This window comes from Microcaecilia unicolor, chromosome 10 (genome assembly GCF_901765095.1).
Source record: "Microcaecilia unicolor chromosome 10, aMicUni1.1, whole genome shotgun sequence".
NCBI classification, from domain to species: Eukaryota; Metazoa; Chordata; class Amphibia; order Gymnophiona; family Siphonopidae; genus Microcaecilia; species Microcaecilia unicolor.
In genome coordinates, this window is record NC_044040.1 from 114,980,149 (window position 1) to 114,997,156 (window position 17,008).

General features: G+C 47.4%; 1 protein-coding gene across 1 annotated transcript in view; it reads right to left on the reverse strand.

The window, feature by feature from the left end:
- The window catches only part of PIGX (phosphatidylinositol glycan anchor biosynthesis class X), a 369,667-nt gene that overhangs the window by 90,552 nt on the left and 262,107 nt on the right, over positions 1-17,008 (reverse strand). The gene's annotated exons all lie outside the window — the stretch shown is intronic.

Genomic DNA, 17,008 nt, shown 5'->3' on the forward strand with positions numbered 1-17,008 from the left:
CGGAACAACTGACTCTCTATTCTGTGGATGCCATTTGGACCCCCGGAAACTCTTCAGCAGAGAAATATGGAAGGCATTATGGATCCGTAGAGTACTAGGTAGCCGCAGGCGGTATGTCACAGCTCCGATCCGAGACTGGATAGCAAACGGCCCGATGTACCGTGGCCCCAACCTCCGAGAGGGTACCCGGAGCCTTAGGTATTTCGTGCTTAACCATACCTTTTGCCCCGGTTGCAATACCGGGGCGGGACGCCGGTGTCGGTCAGCAAACGACTTGTACTTGGCGGCCACTCTCTGTAGTAGTTCTTGGGCCATATTCCAGACTTCCTGCAGGTCCGCCAGGGTTCGGGTAACCATGGGCGTAGAGGAATCAGAGGGAATGGGTGATGGAAGCCGCGGGTGTTGTCCATATACCAAGAAGAACGGAGATTGCCCAGAGGCCGAATGTTCACTGTGGTTATAGGCGAACTCGGCCCATGGAAGAAGGGATGCCCAGTTGCCTTGCCGCTTGTTGACAAAGGCCCGCAAGAACCCCTTCAACGTTTGGTTAATCCGTTCAACCATTCCGTTGGTCTGTGGATGGTAGGCAGAGGAGAAATGAGTAACAACCCCCAGAGCAGAACACAGGGCTCTCCAGAATCGTGAAGTGAACTGGGCTCCACGGTCACTGATGATCCTGGCTGGTAGCCCATGGAGCCGGAAAATATGTTGGATGAACTGTTGGGCTAACAGTGCTGCCGACGGAAGCCCTGGCAGGGGAACGAAATGTACCATACGGGAGAACCGGTCTACCACAACCCAGATCACGGTGTGCCCCTGGGAGCGAGGAAGGTCCGTTATGAAATCCATAGACAATTCCTCCCAGGGGGCTGCAGGGACGGGCAAAGGCTGCAGCTCTCCCCAGGGGCGCCCCACCACAGACTTGGTCCGGGCACAGGTAGGGCAGGTCGTGACAAACTGAAGGATATCTTGCCTCATATGAGGCCACTGGTACTGTCGAGAAATCAGACAGAGGGTCTTTTGGAACCCAAAGTGTCCGGCCCATACAGAAGAATGACCCCAACGCATTACTTTACCTCGGTCCTGAGGAGGCACAAGCTTCCGCAACGGAGTGACCCCTCCCGGGGCCGCACTGAGACAGACTGGGTCCAACATAGGATGAGGCTCTTCAATGTCCTCTGAAGCTTCAAAAGCTCGAGAGAGGGAGTCCGCAGGGGTATTCTGAGCAGCGGACCGGAAGACAAGTTGAAACCGGAATCTGGCGAAGAACAGCGACCAGCGGGCTTGCCGCGGATTCAGCCTTTGGGCCTCCTGCAGATACAAAAGATTCTTATGGTCAGTAATTACCGTAAACCGGTGATCTGCCCCCTCCAGCAAATGTCTCCACTCTTGCAGAGCTAACTTCAAGGCTAGCAGTTCTCTGTCTCCCACAGTGTAATTGCGTTCCGCTGGGGAGAACTTTCGGGAGAAGAAGAAGCAAGGTTGACGCCGGCCCTTGGCGTTAACTTGAGAGAGGACTGCCCCGGCACCCAGAGCAGAAGCGTCCACCTCTACCACAAAGGGCTTGTCAGGATCCAGAGCCTGAAGAATGGGAGCAGATGCAAAGGCTTTCTTCAATAGGTCAAATGCTGCTTGCGCCTCAGCTGGCCAGTTCCGGGCATCCGCATGCTTCTTAGTGAGCGCTGTTAGTGGAGCTGTCAATTGCGAATAGTGCGGAATAAATTGACTGTAGTAATTCGCAAACCCCAGGAACCGTTGCAGCATCTTCAGGCCCTGGGGTTGAGGCCACTCCCGGATAGCACGGAGCTTATCTGGATCCATTTGCAGACCTCCCGGTAACAGAATATGTCCCAGAAAGGGCAGAGACTGCTGATGAAAGGAGCATTTGCTGAGCTTGGCAAACAGGCGAAATTGTCGTAGGCGCTGAAGCACAGTTCGAACGTGGGTCACGTGCTCCAGGGGATCTTTGGAAAAGATCAGGATGTCATCCAGGTAAACAATTACCGTGGTGTAAAGCAGGTCCTCTAGAGCGAAGTTTATGAACCTCTAGAACACCGCGGGAGCATTGCACAGGCCGAAGGGCATCACCCGGTACTTGAAGTGTCCTTCATGCGTATTAAATGCAGTCTTCCATTCGTCCCCCTGCCGGATACGGACCAAGTTGTAGGCCCCACGGAGATCCAACTTGGTGAAGATCTGGGCCCCCTGCAGCCGATCAAACAACTCTGGAATAAGGGGCAGAGGGTATCGGTCTTTCATGGTGATGGCATTTAGGCCCCGGTAGTCAATACAGGGCCTCAAAGAGCCATCTTTCTTGGTCACGAAAAAAAATCCTGCCCCGGCAGGGGACGTGGAGGGACGGATGAACCCTTTCTGGAGATTCTCCCGAATATAAGCTTGCATGACCTTCGATTCCTCCCAGGACAGTGTATAGAGACGGCCCCATGGTGGCATTTTGTCAGCCATCAAATTAATAGCACAATCAAAAGACCGATGAGGCGGTAGAACATCCGCTTCCACGGGACTAAACACATCAGCGAACTCCCGGTACTCCTCTGGCAGGGCAGCTTGACAGGCTGACACAGCTCCTAGGGGTGGCTATTACCGCGGGACAGCTGGATTCCCGGCCCTTCAAACAGGCCTCAGTGCAGGCACTACCCCAGGCCTGTATTTTCCCTAAAGTCCAGTCTATTATAGGAGTGTGGCGCCGTAACCAGGGCAGGCCCAATACCACAGGATGAATGGTGCGGGGTAAGATCAGAAATTGAGCCTCCTCACGGTGATCCTCCCCCACCTGAAGCCCCAAAAATGGAGTCAGCTCAGTGATAGGCTGGGGTAACGCAGGGCAGTCGGTAGGGCAGCCTGGGCCATCTCATCTGCCGCAAGAGTTCCTGACAAATGAAGTTCCCCACGGCCCCGGAATCCAAGAGGGCACGGGTGTGAACCATCGTCTCCTGCCACCGCAGAGTCACCGGAAGAGTTATCAGATGGTCGGGTAGGGGAGTAGAGTGCCCCAAGACCCCTCCCCTCAGGGCGCCTTTGGAGTGGCGTTTCCCGGCCGTGCGGGGCAAGTGCGAATGAAATGACCAGCCTCGCCACAATACAGGCAAAGACCGCCCCGAAGACGTTGAGTCCTTTCAGACGGAGTCAGTCGTTGGCGGCCGATAACCATTGGTTCTTCAGAGGTCTCCCTGGGTTCTCTGGAGCCACGGCGAGGGGACGGTCCCTGACTAGACCGAGACCCACCCCCGGGTCCCTTCCGCCGGTCCGCTTGGGCTCTAGCCCTTTCCTGAAAACGGGTATCTACCCGGACACAGAGCGAGATCAAGGCATCCAATTGCCCCGGGACCTCCCGGCCAGCCAGCTCGTCCTTGATTCGATCCTGAAGTCCCTCCAGGAAGATTGCAGATAGGGACTCCTGATTCCAGCGCAACTCAGTTGCCAAAGTCCGAAACCGAATAGCATAGTCTGCCACGGTCCCTTCACCCTGTTGAATCCGCAGCAGCTCAGACGCGGCGGAAGACGGCCTTCCTGGAAGATCAAACACCATGCGGAAGCGGCGTTGGAACTCCGCATAGTTGTCCAAGAGCGGATCCTGCTGTTCACATAACGGGGACGCCCAGGCTAGGGCCCGTCCCATAAGCAAGGAAATAACATAGGCCACTTTTATCTGGTCTGATGCAAAAGCCTCTGGTTGCATCTTGAAGTATAAGTTGCACTGGTTGAGGAAACCCCGGCAGCTTCCGGGAACACCATCAAACCATGCAGGCTCAGGTAACCGAGGTCCCGGGAAGGACCCTCCCGGACGGGGAGCTGCTGCGGCGACCTGGTGGACCGCAGCGGCCTGGTTCTGTAACTGGACCGAGGATAACTGAGAGCATACGTTCTTGTAGGGCCCCCGACAGGGCGTTCAACTGCTCCTGCTGGAGAACTTTAGCCAGGTCCTGTAGATCGGGTTGCGTAGGCGAGCTCATGGCTTCAGGTTCCTGTCTTATGTGCAAGGACGGTGAGCCCTTAGGTCCCATAAGGCCCCGAGGGACCTTAAAGAACAGCCGTGCAACCCCAAGTCTTCACCCGCGGCGACCGCCGTTCACCAAGGGTTGAGCCCCCAGCTGCAGGCGGTCAACGGGACTTCAGGAACCGCGGGGTGCCGAGCTGACCTGAACAGGGACCAGGAGAGCAGAGGGCAGATGGAGAACATAAGTACATAAGTACATAAGTAGTGCCATACTGGGAAAGACCAAAGGTCCATCTAGCCCAGCATCCTGTCACCGACAGTGGCCAATCCAGGTCAAGGGCACCTGGCACGCTCCCCAAACGTAAAAACATTCCAGACAAGTTATACCTAAAAATGCGGAATTTTTCCAAGTCCATTTAATAGCGGTCTATGGACTTGTCCTTTAGGAATCTATCTAACCCCTTTTTAAACTCCGTCAAGCTAACCGCCCGTACCACGTTCTCCGGCAACGAATTCCAGAGTCTAATTACACGTTGGGTGAAGAAAAATTTTCTCCGATTCGTTTTAAATTTACCACACTGTAGCTTCAACTCATGCCCTCTAGTCCTAGTATTTTTGGATAGCGTGAACAGTCGCTTCACATCCACCCGATCCATTCCACTCATTATTTTATACACTTCTATCATATCTCCCCTCAGCCGTCTCTTCTCCAAGCTGAAAAGCCCTAGCCTTCTCAGCCTCTCTTCATAGGAAAGTCGTCCCATCCCCACTATCATTTTCGTCGCCCTTCGCTGTACCTTTTCCAATTCTACTATATCTTTTTTGAGATACGGAGACCAGTACTGAACACAATATTCCAGGTGCGGTCGCACCATGGAGCGATACAACGGCATTATAACATCCGCGCACCTGGACTCCATACCCTTCCTAATAACACCCAACATTCTATTCGCTTTCCTAGCCGCAGCAGCACACTGAGCAGAAGGTTTCAGCGTATCATCGACGACGACACCCAGATCCCTTTCTTGATCCGTAACTCCTAACGCGGAACCTTGCAAGACGTAGCTATAATTCGGGTTCCTCTTACCCACATGCATCACTTTGCACTTGTCAACATTGAACTTCATCTGCCACTTGCACGCCCATTCTCCCAGTCTCGCAAGGTCCTCCTGTAATCGTTCACATTCCTCCTGCAACTTGATGACCCTGAATAATTTTGTGTCATCGGCGAATTTAATTACCTCACTAGTTATTCCCATCTCTAGGTCATTTATAAATACATTAAAAAGCAACGGACCCAGCACAGACCCCTGCGGGACCCCACTAACTACCCTCCTCCACTGAGAATACTGGCCACGCAATCCTACTCTCTGCTTCCTACAACACTCAAAGTTCAGGGCAGGCAGCAGACAACGAAGTCAAGATCCGGCAAGAGGTCGAGGCCGGCAGCGAGGCAGGGAAAAACCAGGAGGTCAAAACCAGAAGAACACGGAACACAGAGGAACACAGGAACAAACTGGAAACGGGCCTCGGGAACAGAACCTGAAGCAAAGTTCTAACTCAGTTCTCTTCCTTAAGTACTGTTCAGCATCAGCCGCCCCGCCCCCGCAGGTATAGCCGACCAACCCGAACCTGGCTATTGACAGAGCCCTTCTGATTGGCTCCGTCTGCCCAATCCAGCACCTCAGAGGCGGAGCTCCGGACTCCCGCGCCCAGGAGAGACGAGGACGCCGGCCATCGCGCCTCGGCACCGCTTCCTCCCGCCGCGCAAACACCGCCCCCTAAGCCGGTGACCGCGAGACCGGCGGCCGCAATCGCCGGCCTCCGGCTTCGGCCCTGGATTGGGCGGCCCTCACCGCGGCGGGCCCCGGCTCCCCACTGCGGCTTCCGGATCGTCGACCCTCACCGAGGACGCCGGCTCCCGCCCCCCCGTGGCAGAGGAGCCGGAGGGAGCTGCGGATGCGACACAAGATATAAAAATAGAGACTTTGACTACAGAAATGGTTTCTCTACGAAAATCAGTTAATTTGGTAATAAAAGCCAGCCATGTTTCTTGTAAAAATTGGAATTTCTGGAGAACCAATTAAGGAAAAATAACTTGAGAATGATAAATTTTCCTATAACATCCTATATATCAGCTACTGAACTTTTGAAGAAATATTTCTCTGATATGTTGCAAATACCTTCTGATAGCCACCCTCTGGTGTCTAAAGTGATTTATATTTCCCTTAACATTTTCTTTATCAGAGAAAAGAGATGCGAACTTAACTGACATTTTGGAAAATTCAGAAATTACAGATAGAGTTATATTATTAGTGACTTTCACCTTTGATTTAGATAGGAACAATGTTTTGAAATTGTATTTCCGACACATGGCTGATAGTTTTTTGGGTTCAAAGATGAATATATTTTCTGACATATCAAGGGAATCGCAGACTAGGAGATGTGAATTCTTGGCTTTTAAGCCAGGAATCATTGCCCTAGGTGGGACCTTCCTAGTGCGATTCCATTGTAAGTGTTTTACTTCCTTATTACATATTTGTTGAACCTAAGAAATTACAAGAGTTTGTGGAGTTGAAAGAACAGATGAAGAACCCTCTGCAGCAACTTCCTTTAGTTACCACTGTACCGGCTGCAATTACCAATTAACCTTCCTCCCTCAGAAAATGTGAATTGTAAGATTAACCATTTTGAGTTTTTCTTATTTTCTTTGAGATTGTTTTCCTGATCTTGGATCTCCCAATTGTGGACAATTATATAATATAGATGAGAGAAAATGTTTTCTTTTTCCTTTACATTAATTTCTGGCTTTCCTTACATTTATGTGATAAATACATAGTAACATAGTACTAACATAGTAGATGACGGCAGAAAAAGACCTGCATGGTCCATCCAGTCTGCCCAACAAGATAAACTCATATGTGTATACCTTACCTTGATTTGTACCTGCCTTTTTCAGGGCACAGACCGTACAAGTCTGCCCAGCAGTATTTCCCGCCTCCCAACCACCAGTCCCGCCTCCCATCTCCGGCTCTGGCACAGACCGTATAAGTCTGCCCTCCACTATCCTCGCCTCCCAACTACCAACCTCTCTTCCCTCACCTGCTCCGCCACCCAATTTTGGCTAAGCTTCTGAGGATCCATTCCTACTGCACAGGATTCCTTTATGCACATCCCACGCATGTTTGAATTCCGTTACCGTTTTCATCTCCACCACCTCCCGTGGGAGGGCATTCCAAGCATCCACCACCCTCTCCGTGAAAAAATACTTCCTGACATCTCTTTTGAGTCTGCCCCTCTTCAATCTCATTTCATGTCCTCTCGTTCTACCACCTTCCCATCGCCGGAAAAGATTTTTTTGCGGTTTAATACCTTTCAAGTATTTGAACGTCTGTATCATATCACCCCTGTTCCTCCTTTCCTCCACGGTATACGTGTTCAAGTCAGCAAGTCTCTGCTCATTCGTCTTGGAACGCAAATCCCATACCATTCTCGTAGCTTTTCTTTGCACCGCTTCCATTTTTTTAACATCCTTCGCAAGGTATGGCCTCCAAAACTGAACACAATACTCCAGGTGGGGCCTCACCAACGACTTGTAAAGGGGCATCAACACTTCCTTTCTTCTGCTGATCACACCTCTCTCTATACAGCCTAGCAACCTTCTCGCTACGGCCACTGCCTTGTCACACTGTTTCGTCGCCTTCAGATCCTCGGATACTATCACCCCAAGATCCCTCTCCCCCTCAGTACCTATCAGACTCTCCCCGCCTAACACATAAGTCTCTCGTGGGTTTCTACTCCCTAAATGCATCACTTTGCATTTCTTCGCATTGAATTTTAATTGCCAAACCTTAGACCATTCTTCTAGCTTCCTCAGATCCCTTTTCATGCTTTCCACTCCCTCCCGGGTGTCCACTCTGTTGCAAATCTTAGTATCATCCGCAAATAGGCAAACTTTACCTTCTAACCCTTCGGCAATGTCACTCACAAATATATTGAACAGAATCGGCCCCAGCACCGATCCCTGAGGCACTCCACTACTCACCTTTCCCTCCTCCGAGCGAACTCCATTTACCACCACCCTCTGTCGTCTGTCCGTCAACCAGTTCCTAATCCAGTTCACCACTTCGGGACCTATCTTCAGCCCATCTAGTTTATTTAAGAGCCTCCTGTGGGGAACCGTGTCAAAAGCTTTGCTAAAATCTAAGTAGATTACGTCTATAGCATGTCGATGATTCAGTTCTCCAGTTACCCAATCAAAGAATTCAATGAGATTCGTTTGGCACGATTTCCTTCTGGTAAAACCATGTTGTCTCAGATCTTGCAACTTATTGGCTTCTAGGAAATTCACTATCCTTTCCTTCAGCATGGCTTCCATTACTTTTCCAATAACCGAAGTGAGGCTTACCGGCCTGTAGTTTCCAGCTTCTTCCCTATCACCACTTTTGTGAAGAGGGACCACCTCCGCCATTCTCCAGTCCCTCGGAACCTCTCCCGTCTCCAAGGATTTATTAAACAAATCTTTAAGAGGACCCGCCAGAACCTCTCTGAGCTCCCTCAATATTCTGGGGTGGATCCCGTCCGGTCCCATGGCTTTGTCCACCTTTAGCTTTCCAAGTTGTTGATACACACTCTCTTCCATGAACGGTGCTCTATCCATTCCATTCTCAGGTGTACTTTTGCCAGTCCCTCGCGGTCCTTCTCCAGGATTTTCTTCAGTGAAAACAGAACAAAAGTATCTATTTAGCAAATTGGCTTTTTCTTCATCATTATCTACATAACGGTTCGCTGTATCTTTTAGTCTCACAATTCCCTTTTTAGTCCTTCTTCTTTCACTAATATATCTGAAGAAATTTTTGTCGCCCCTCCTTACATTTCTAGCCATTTGTTCTTCCGCTTACGCCTTCGCCAGACGTACCTCTCTCTTGGCTTCTTTCAGTTTCATCCAGTATTCCTCCCCGTGTTCCTGTTCTTGAGATTTTCTATATTTCTGGAACGCTAACTCTTTAGCCTTTATTTTCTCTGCCACTTGCTTGGAGAACCATATCGGTTTCCTTTTTCTCTTGCTTTTATTTACTCTCCTTACATAAAGGTCTGTGGCCCTATTTATTACTTCTTTCAGCCTGGACCACTGCCCTTCCACTTCATGTACGTCCTCCCAGTCCATCTTCTCCTTCCTGTGAATGTAATTAAGTAAAATGATTAAAAAAAAAAAAAGAAAGGGATCTGGGTGTCGCCGTCAATAATACACTAAAACCTTCTGCTCAGTGTGCTGCTGCGGCTCGGAAAGCGAATAGAATGTTGGGTATTATTAGGAAAGGTATGGAAAACAGGTGTGAGGATGTTATAATGCCGTTATATCGCTCTATGGTGCGACCGCATCTTGAGTCTTGTGTTCAGTTCTGGTCGCCGCATCTCAAGAAAGATATAGTGGAACTGGTAAAGGTGCAGCGAAGGGCGAATAAATGATAGCGGGGATGGGACGACTTCCCTATGAAGAAAGACTAAGGAGGCTAGCAGTGGCGTTCCTAGGGGGGCTGACACCCGGGGCGGATCGCCGATGCGCCCCTCCCTGGGTGCAGTGCCCCCCGGGTGCAACGTGACCCCCCCCCCCCCGGCGAAACGCAACTATCCCCCCTCCCCTTACTCTGCTATCCCAATCCCTGGTGGTCTAGAGGTACCTCTTCGGGGCAGGAAAGAGCCCCCTCTTTCCTGCCCAGAGCTGCTAGCTGCCCTGCATCCTCCTGTCCTGTGGTGAGTCCGGCTCTCGGCGTTTCAAAATGGCCGCCGAGAGTTGAAGCAGCCTCGTGAGACTTCAACTCTCGGCGGCCATTTTGAAACGGGTCAGCACCGTAGCAAAGGCGGGACTGCGGCATGATTAAGAGATGGACGTCCTCGGCCGATAATGGAAAAAAGAAGGGCGTCCCTAATGAGTATTTGGCCGACTTTACTTGGTCCATTTGTTTTCACGATCAAGCCTCGAAAAGATGCCCGAACTGACCAGATGACCACCGGAGGGAAATGCGGATGACCTCCCCTTACTCCCCCAGTGGTCACCAACCCCCTCCCACACACAAAAAAAATTTTTTAAACATTTTTTGCAGCCTCTATGCCAGCCTCAAATGTCATACCCAGCTCCATCATAGCAGTATACAGGTCCCTGGAGCAGTTTTCAGTGGGTGCAGTGCACTTCAGGCAGGCGGACCCAGGCCCCCCCTACCTGTTATACTTGTGGTGGTAAATGTGAGCCTTCCAAACCCCCTCAAAACCCACTTTACCCACATGTAGGTGTCCCTCTTCACCCCTAAGGGCTATAGTAGTGGTTTACAGTTGTAGGGAGTAGGCTTTGGGGGTTCAGCACACAAGGTAAGGGAGCTATGCACCTGGGAGCTTTTTCTGAAGTCCACTGCAGTGCCCCCTAGGGTGCTCGGTTGGTGTCCTGGCATGTGAGGGGGACCAGTGCACTACGAATGCTGGCTCCTCCCACGACCATATGGCTTGGATTTGGTCGTTTCTGAGATGGGCGTCCTTGGTTTCCATTATCGGCGAAAACCGGGGACGGTCATCTCTAAGGTCGACCTAAATGTTGAGATTTGGGCATCCCCGACCGTATTATCGAAACGAAAGATGGACGCCCATCTTGTTTCCATAATACGGGTTTCCCCGCCCCTTCGCGGGGACATCCTGTGAAGACACCCTCAGGAAAACTTGGACGCCCCATTCGATTATGCCCCTCCACGTCTTCCCTGATCGCCCCTTTCACTCAGTCATCTAGCAGTCCAACTGATTCTTTTGCCGACTTCCTGCTTTCAATATACCTAAAAAAAATTGTACTATGTGTTTTTGCCTCCAATGCAATCTTTTTTTCAAAGTCCCTCTTAGCCTTCCTTATCAGTGCTTTGCATTTGACTTGACATTCCTTTTGCTGTTTCTTTCAGTCGGTTCCTTCTTTCATTTTCGGAAGAATTTTCTTTTAGCTCTTAATAGCTTTCTTCACCTCACTTTTTAACCACACCAGCTGTTGTTTGGTCTTCCGTCCTCCTTTTTTAATACGCGGAATATATTTGGCCTGGACTTCCAGGATGGTGTTTTTGAACAGCATCCACGCCTGATGTAAAGTTTTGACCCTCGCAGTCGCTCCTCTAAGTTTCTTTTTCATCGTTCATCTCATTTTATCATAATCTCCTTTTTAAAGTTAAACGCTAACGTATTTGATTTCCTATGTATACTTACTTCAAAGCTAATATCAAATCTGATCATATTATGATCACTGTTATCAAGCGGCCCCAGCACCATTACCTCCCGCACCAGATCATGCGCTCCACTAAGGACTAGGTCTAGAATTTTTCCTTCTCTCGTCGGCTCCTGTACCAGCTGCTCCATAAAGCTGTCCTTGATTTTATCAAGGAATTTTACTTCCCTAGCGTTACCCAGTAATTGAAATCACCCATTATTATCAGTTTGTGTCCCTAATTTCCTTTAACATTTTTGCATCTATCTGTTCATCCTGGCCAAGCGACGGTAGTACACTCCTATCACTATCCTTTTCCCCTTTACACATGGAATTTAAAGGTTTTTTTTTTAGGGTGGGAGGGGGTTAGTGACCAATGGGGGAGTAAGGGGAGGTCATCCCCGATTTCCTCCGGTGGTCATCTGGTCAGTTCAGGCACCTTTTTGAGGCTTGGTCGCAAGAAGTAAAGTCGGCCAAGTGCTCGTCAGGGACGCCCTTCTTTTTTCCATTATTGGCTGAGAACGCCCATGTATTAAGCATGCCCCAGTCTCGCCTTCACTATGCTTCTGACATGCCCCGCGACACAAAGCAGGTGAGGGCACCCAAAATGGGCTTTTGATTATGCCGATTTGGGCGGCTCTGGGAGAAGGACGCCCATCTCCCAATTTGTGTCGAAAGATAAGTGCCCTTCTCTTTCGAAAATGATCCCAAAAGCTGTAGCGGAGAGATTAAATGAATTCTTTGCTTCGGTCTTCACCGAGGAAGATTTGGGTGGGATACCAATGCCAGAAATAGTATTCGAAGCTGACGAATCGGAGAAATTTAATGAATTCTCTGTAAACTTGGAGGATGTAATGGGGCAGTTCTACAAACTGAAGAGTAGCAAATCTCCTGGACCGGATGGTATTCATCCCAGAGTACGGATAGAACTAAAAAATGAGCTAGCGGAGCTATTGTTAGTAATATGTAATTTATCCTTAAAATCAAGCGTGGTACCGGAAGATTGGAGGGTGGCCCAAGTAACGCCGATTTTTAAAAAAGGTTTCAGAGGAGATCTGGGAAATTATAGACCGGTGAGTCTGACGTCGGTGCCGGGCAAAATGGTAGAGACTATTATTAAGAACAAAATTACAGAGCATATTCAAAAGCATGGATTAATGAGACAAAGTCAACATGGATTTAGTGAAGGGAAATCTTGCCTCATCAATCTACTACATTTCTTTGAAGGGGTGAACAAACATGTGGATAAAGGGGAGCCGGTTGATATTGTGTATCTGGATTTTCAGAAGGCGTTTGACAAAGTACCTCATGAAAGACTCCAGAGGAAATTGGAGAGTCATGGGATAGAAGATAGTGTTCTATTGTGGATTAAAAACTGGTTAAAAGATATAAAACAGAGAGTAGGGTTAAATGGTCAGTATTCTCAATGGAGAAGGGTAGTTAGTGGGGTTCCCCAGGGGTCTGTGCTGGGACCGCTGCTTTTTAACATATTTATAAATGATCTAGAGGTGGGAGTAACTAGTGAGGTAATTAAATTTGCTTTTGACACCAAATAGCATATTTTCAAAGCACTTTGGGAGGCTAAGTTTCATAGGTTTCTATGGAACTTTGGGAGGCTAAGTGCTTTGAAAATGAGCTTGAAAGTTATTCAAAGTCATTAATTCGAGGGAGAATTGTGAAAAATTACAAGAGGACATTATGAGACTGGGTGTCTAAATGGCAGATGACGTTTAATGTGAGCAAGTGTAAAGTGATGCATGTAGGAAAGAGGAACCCGAATTATAGCTACGTCATGCAAGGTTCCACGTTAGGCGTCATGGACCAAGAAAGGGATCTAGGTGTCGTCATTGATGATACGTTGAAACGTTCTGCTCAGTGTGCTGCTGCAGCTAAGAAAGCAAATAGAATGTTAGGTATTATTAGAAAAGGAATGGAAAACAAAATTGGTGATGTTATAATGCCTTTGTATTGCTCCATGGTGCGACCACACCTCGAATATTGTGTTCAATTCTGGTCGCCGTATCTCAAAAAAGATATAGTGGAATTAGAAAAGGTGCAGAGAAGGGCAACGAAAATGATAAAGGGGATGGGACTTATTACATAAGTATTACCATACTGGGAAGACCAAAGGTCCATCAAGCCCAGCATCCTGTTTCCAACAGTGGCCAATCCAGGTCACAAATACCTGGCAAGATGCCTACATTGAATCCTAAGTGCTCCTCTTAATAATCAACCAACCAGAAAAATTCCCGCCTAAAATCTTGAAACTGAAACCGCTTCTAAAAAGAGAAAAATACAGAGACGGAGGTGATATATATAAAAACAATTGCTCTGTGGTAACCATACTCAATCAGGTGAATAAAGGCAACATACCTTCAAAAGATCTCCGTCTTATAGATTTTTTTAGGAAGGGAGTTCCATCTCTTAATACATTGATAAGAGAATCCAGAATTTAAAATTGTTTTGTATTGAATTTTATTGCAATTTGGGAAGTGGAGAACAAAGAAGTCTGTGTTCTGGGCAGTTTGTAGTTTTGCACTCCATCATTCGTCCTCCATGTTTTCTCTCCATCCCTTACCTTCTCCTCCTCCTGATCTCTCTCTTTCACCTCCCTTCTTCTCTCATTACTTTATCCTCCACCTCTCCCATCTACCCCTTCCATAATCCTTTCTCTTTCAAGTCAGCATTCCTTCCAAACCTGTCCTGAACAGAAAGGGTCATAAGATTCGAAGAGTAGCACTATTCCAGGCTTTTCTGCTCAGTTTACAACTTCCCACCTGCAGAGAACCTGACTCGTCAGCTCTCACAAAGAACAGTGGAAGAAGCATGCTCTTCACAGGCCTGACTTCTGTCACTTCGTGTTTGAGACAGGCCTGTGAAGAGAGGCGCCATGGAGCACGCTGCTTCCATTGTTCTGTGTGAGAGCTAGTAAGTTGGGCAGTTCGCGGGTAGGAAGTTAATAAACTGAGCAGAAAAGCCTTGGGAAGGAACTGGCAAAAAAAAGAGCCTTGAGTTTGGGATGGCGAGCAATATTTTGGGGGTGGCATTTACTAACCCGTAGCAATTCCTATGCAGGAATACAATAATAGTGCATCATAGCTAGGGCTTATAGTTTCAATGATTCTACTTTAGCAATCCACAAAGCAGATAGTACTATCTTCTTGCAGCAACACAACAGTGTTCTTTTGTTGTTGTTACAAATGTCAGCACCTGAAAGAAGTCAGTGCTGTCTGCAGCTCATCTTGGACCCGGCAGACTGGCAAATGAAAATCTCTGAAATCCAAATGTCCTAATTGTAAGGCACAACCCAGCCTAGTTTTCAGGATTTCCACAATGAATATGTATGAGATCTATTTGCATTCACTGCTTCCGCTGCATGCAAATAGATCTCATACATATTCATTGTCTAATCAATAGAAATCAAACAAAATAAAACATGGAAAAGAAAATAAGATGATACCTTTTTTATTGGACATAACTTAATACATTTCTTGATTAGCTTTCGAAGGTTGCCCTTCTTCGTCAGATCTGACGAAGAAGGGCAACCTTTGAAAGCTAATCAAGAAATGTATTAAGTTATGTCCAATAAAAAAGGTTATCATCTTATTTTCTTTTCCATGTTTTATTTTGTTTGATTTCTATTGATAACCTTAAGAGTGGACTAACACGGCTACCACACTCCTCTACTTAATATTCATTGTGGAAATCCTGAAAACCAGGCTAAGTTGTGGACCTCGAGGACTAGATTTGATGACCCTCCTGCTTTATGAATTGTCTTCTTGCACTGCATGGCTTTTTCAAAATGCAAGCTTTATAATGCCTGAAATCCTGCACTGTATGCAGAATCTCACAATGGCACCATCTGACTCACACTCAAGAGAGCTGTGCAGCAACCTTACTCAGACTCCTCTACAATCATGGACAGCATAGGCACCCGGTATAAGAGGCTTGGGGAGACTATGCCTCCCCAGCCACAGCAGAATGGATCAGCTGTTTCTATAGAAATGCTAAATAGTAGTAGTTCTCCCGCGAGTCCTGCTGCTCTGGAGGTTTAAAAAGCAGCAGCTGCAGTGAAAGCCATCTCTAGCCTTGTGTATAACCAGTTGTAATTTGATTACCTTACTGCTGGGACAGCACAGCAGGGAGGTTGGCTGGAGGTGTCCTGGGTTGCCAGGGAGATATTTAACTAGGATGAATTCCTGCACATGAGCACTTCATACCAAAGAGACTTGCACTGACCCCTGAAATTTTAAAGTGCTAAAAATAAGTTTTAAAAGTATTTGCATTAAATCTAATTGCAGAATTTAGGTGCTAGGAAGTGGGATTGGTATGCTATGTACTCAAATTTGCTCAAGCCATATGCAAATTAGTCCGTTTTTGGGAGGTTCTCATTTGCATATTTATGGGTAAAAATTGTTGGAAATGTTTACAGCCTTAACGTTAGGGCATGGCTCTGATCAAAAATGTGAACTTTGATCCAAAAACGAACGGTTTAGCTAGTGTTTTTGACTAAAAATTCCCATTAGAGTGTCTGTATGTTAATCTGCATTCAAATAGAGCTCTCTGATTGGATGAGCAGCTCCTGTTAGAAAATCTGCCCGGGAACAGAGAGGAGAGGAGAGGAGAGGAGAGGAGAGAATCAATGGGTGGGTATGGATGGCTGGAGGGGGCAGGGGAGCGAAGAGAATCGCTGGGTGGGTGTGGATGGCTAGGGGGACAGGGGAGAGAAGAGTTGCTAGACATGGATAGAGGAGAGGGAAGGGAGAGAGAAGAAATGCTGGACATGGATGGAGGGAAGAGTGAGGAAGGAGATGAGATGAGGGAAAAGGAAGAGAGAAAAACTGCACATGGATGAAGAAAATAGGCAGAAGTTGGATCCACTGGACAGTCAAGTCTGCGGAGGACCCAGCTTTTACTTACGGATGTAGGACAAGAAATGAAGAAGAAAGGCAGAAAGTAAAGAAATAAATGGAAAGGAAGCCCTGGAAACGGAGTTAAGAGGACAGATAGCAGTAGAATCGGATACTGGGCCTGCATGATCAGAAAAACAAAGTCACCAAACAAAAGGTAGAAAAGATCATTTTATTTTCATTATAGTGTTTGGAATATGTCCACTTTGAGAATCAGGTGCTCAACATTAAATGTTTATATTTATTTATTTACTTAAGTATGGCATTTTATCCCACATTAAACATGAATTAGGATGTTTTGTGGCTCTACATGAGAATTGTGATATTATGATCCTTGTTTCATATTGTTGACGGTCTGCATTTTCTGTATGGGTGGTATATTGGTGTATTAGGTTCTACCCAGTGTAATATTTATTGTGGTTAGTATATGCTTTGAGCAACCACTTTATTCTTTGACATATGATACATATTTAATATCTAAATTTAATAAAAGGTATTGTTACTTTTATTTATTTATTTTTTCTGTGTGTTATCAGACAGTTATGGATTTAAGCTCCACCCCTGGCCCCACCCTAACCCCTCCCCCTTTAGCCTCCCCAAACAGTTGGGCCACCAACCGCCTATGATGGACAGCTGCAGTGGCTCTGCTTCCTGCTGACATTGGGTAAATTCTGCACACTTGGGGAATTCTGCATTGCACAATTACACAGAATTCCCCCAGGAGTAAGAGAGACTGAGTAGTCTTTGGGAAGCTATGAGAAACAAGAGGCGGAACAAGAAAAGAGCAAAAGTTTTAAAAAGGCTAGAAAATTCTACAGTGAAGGCAAAGATGAAAGGGGGGAGAACAACTGAAGTATGCAGTGTACAGTGATTCAGTCCTAGTACTTGAATTCTTCTTGAAGCTATAGC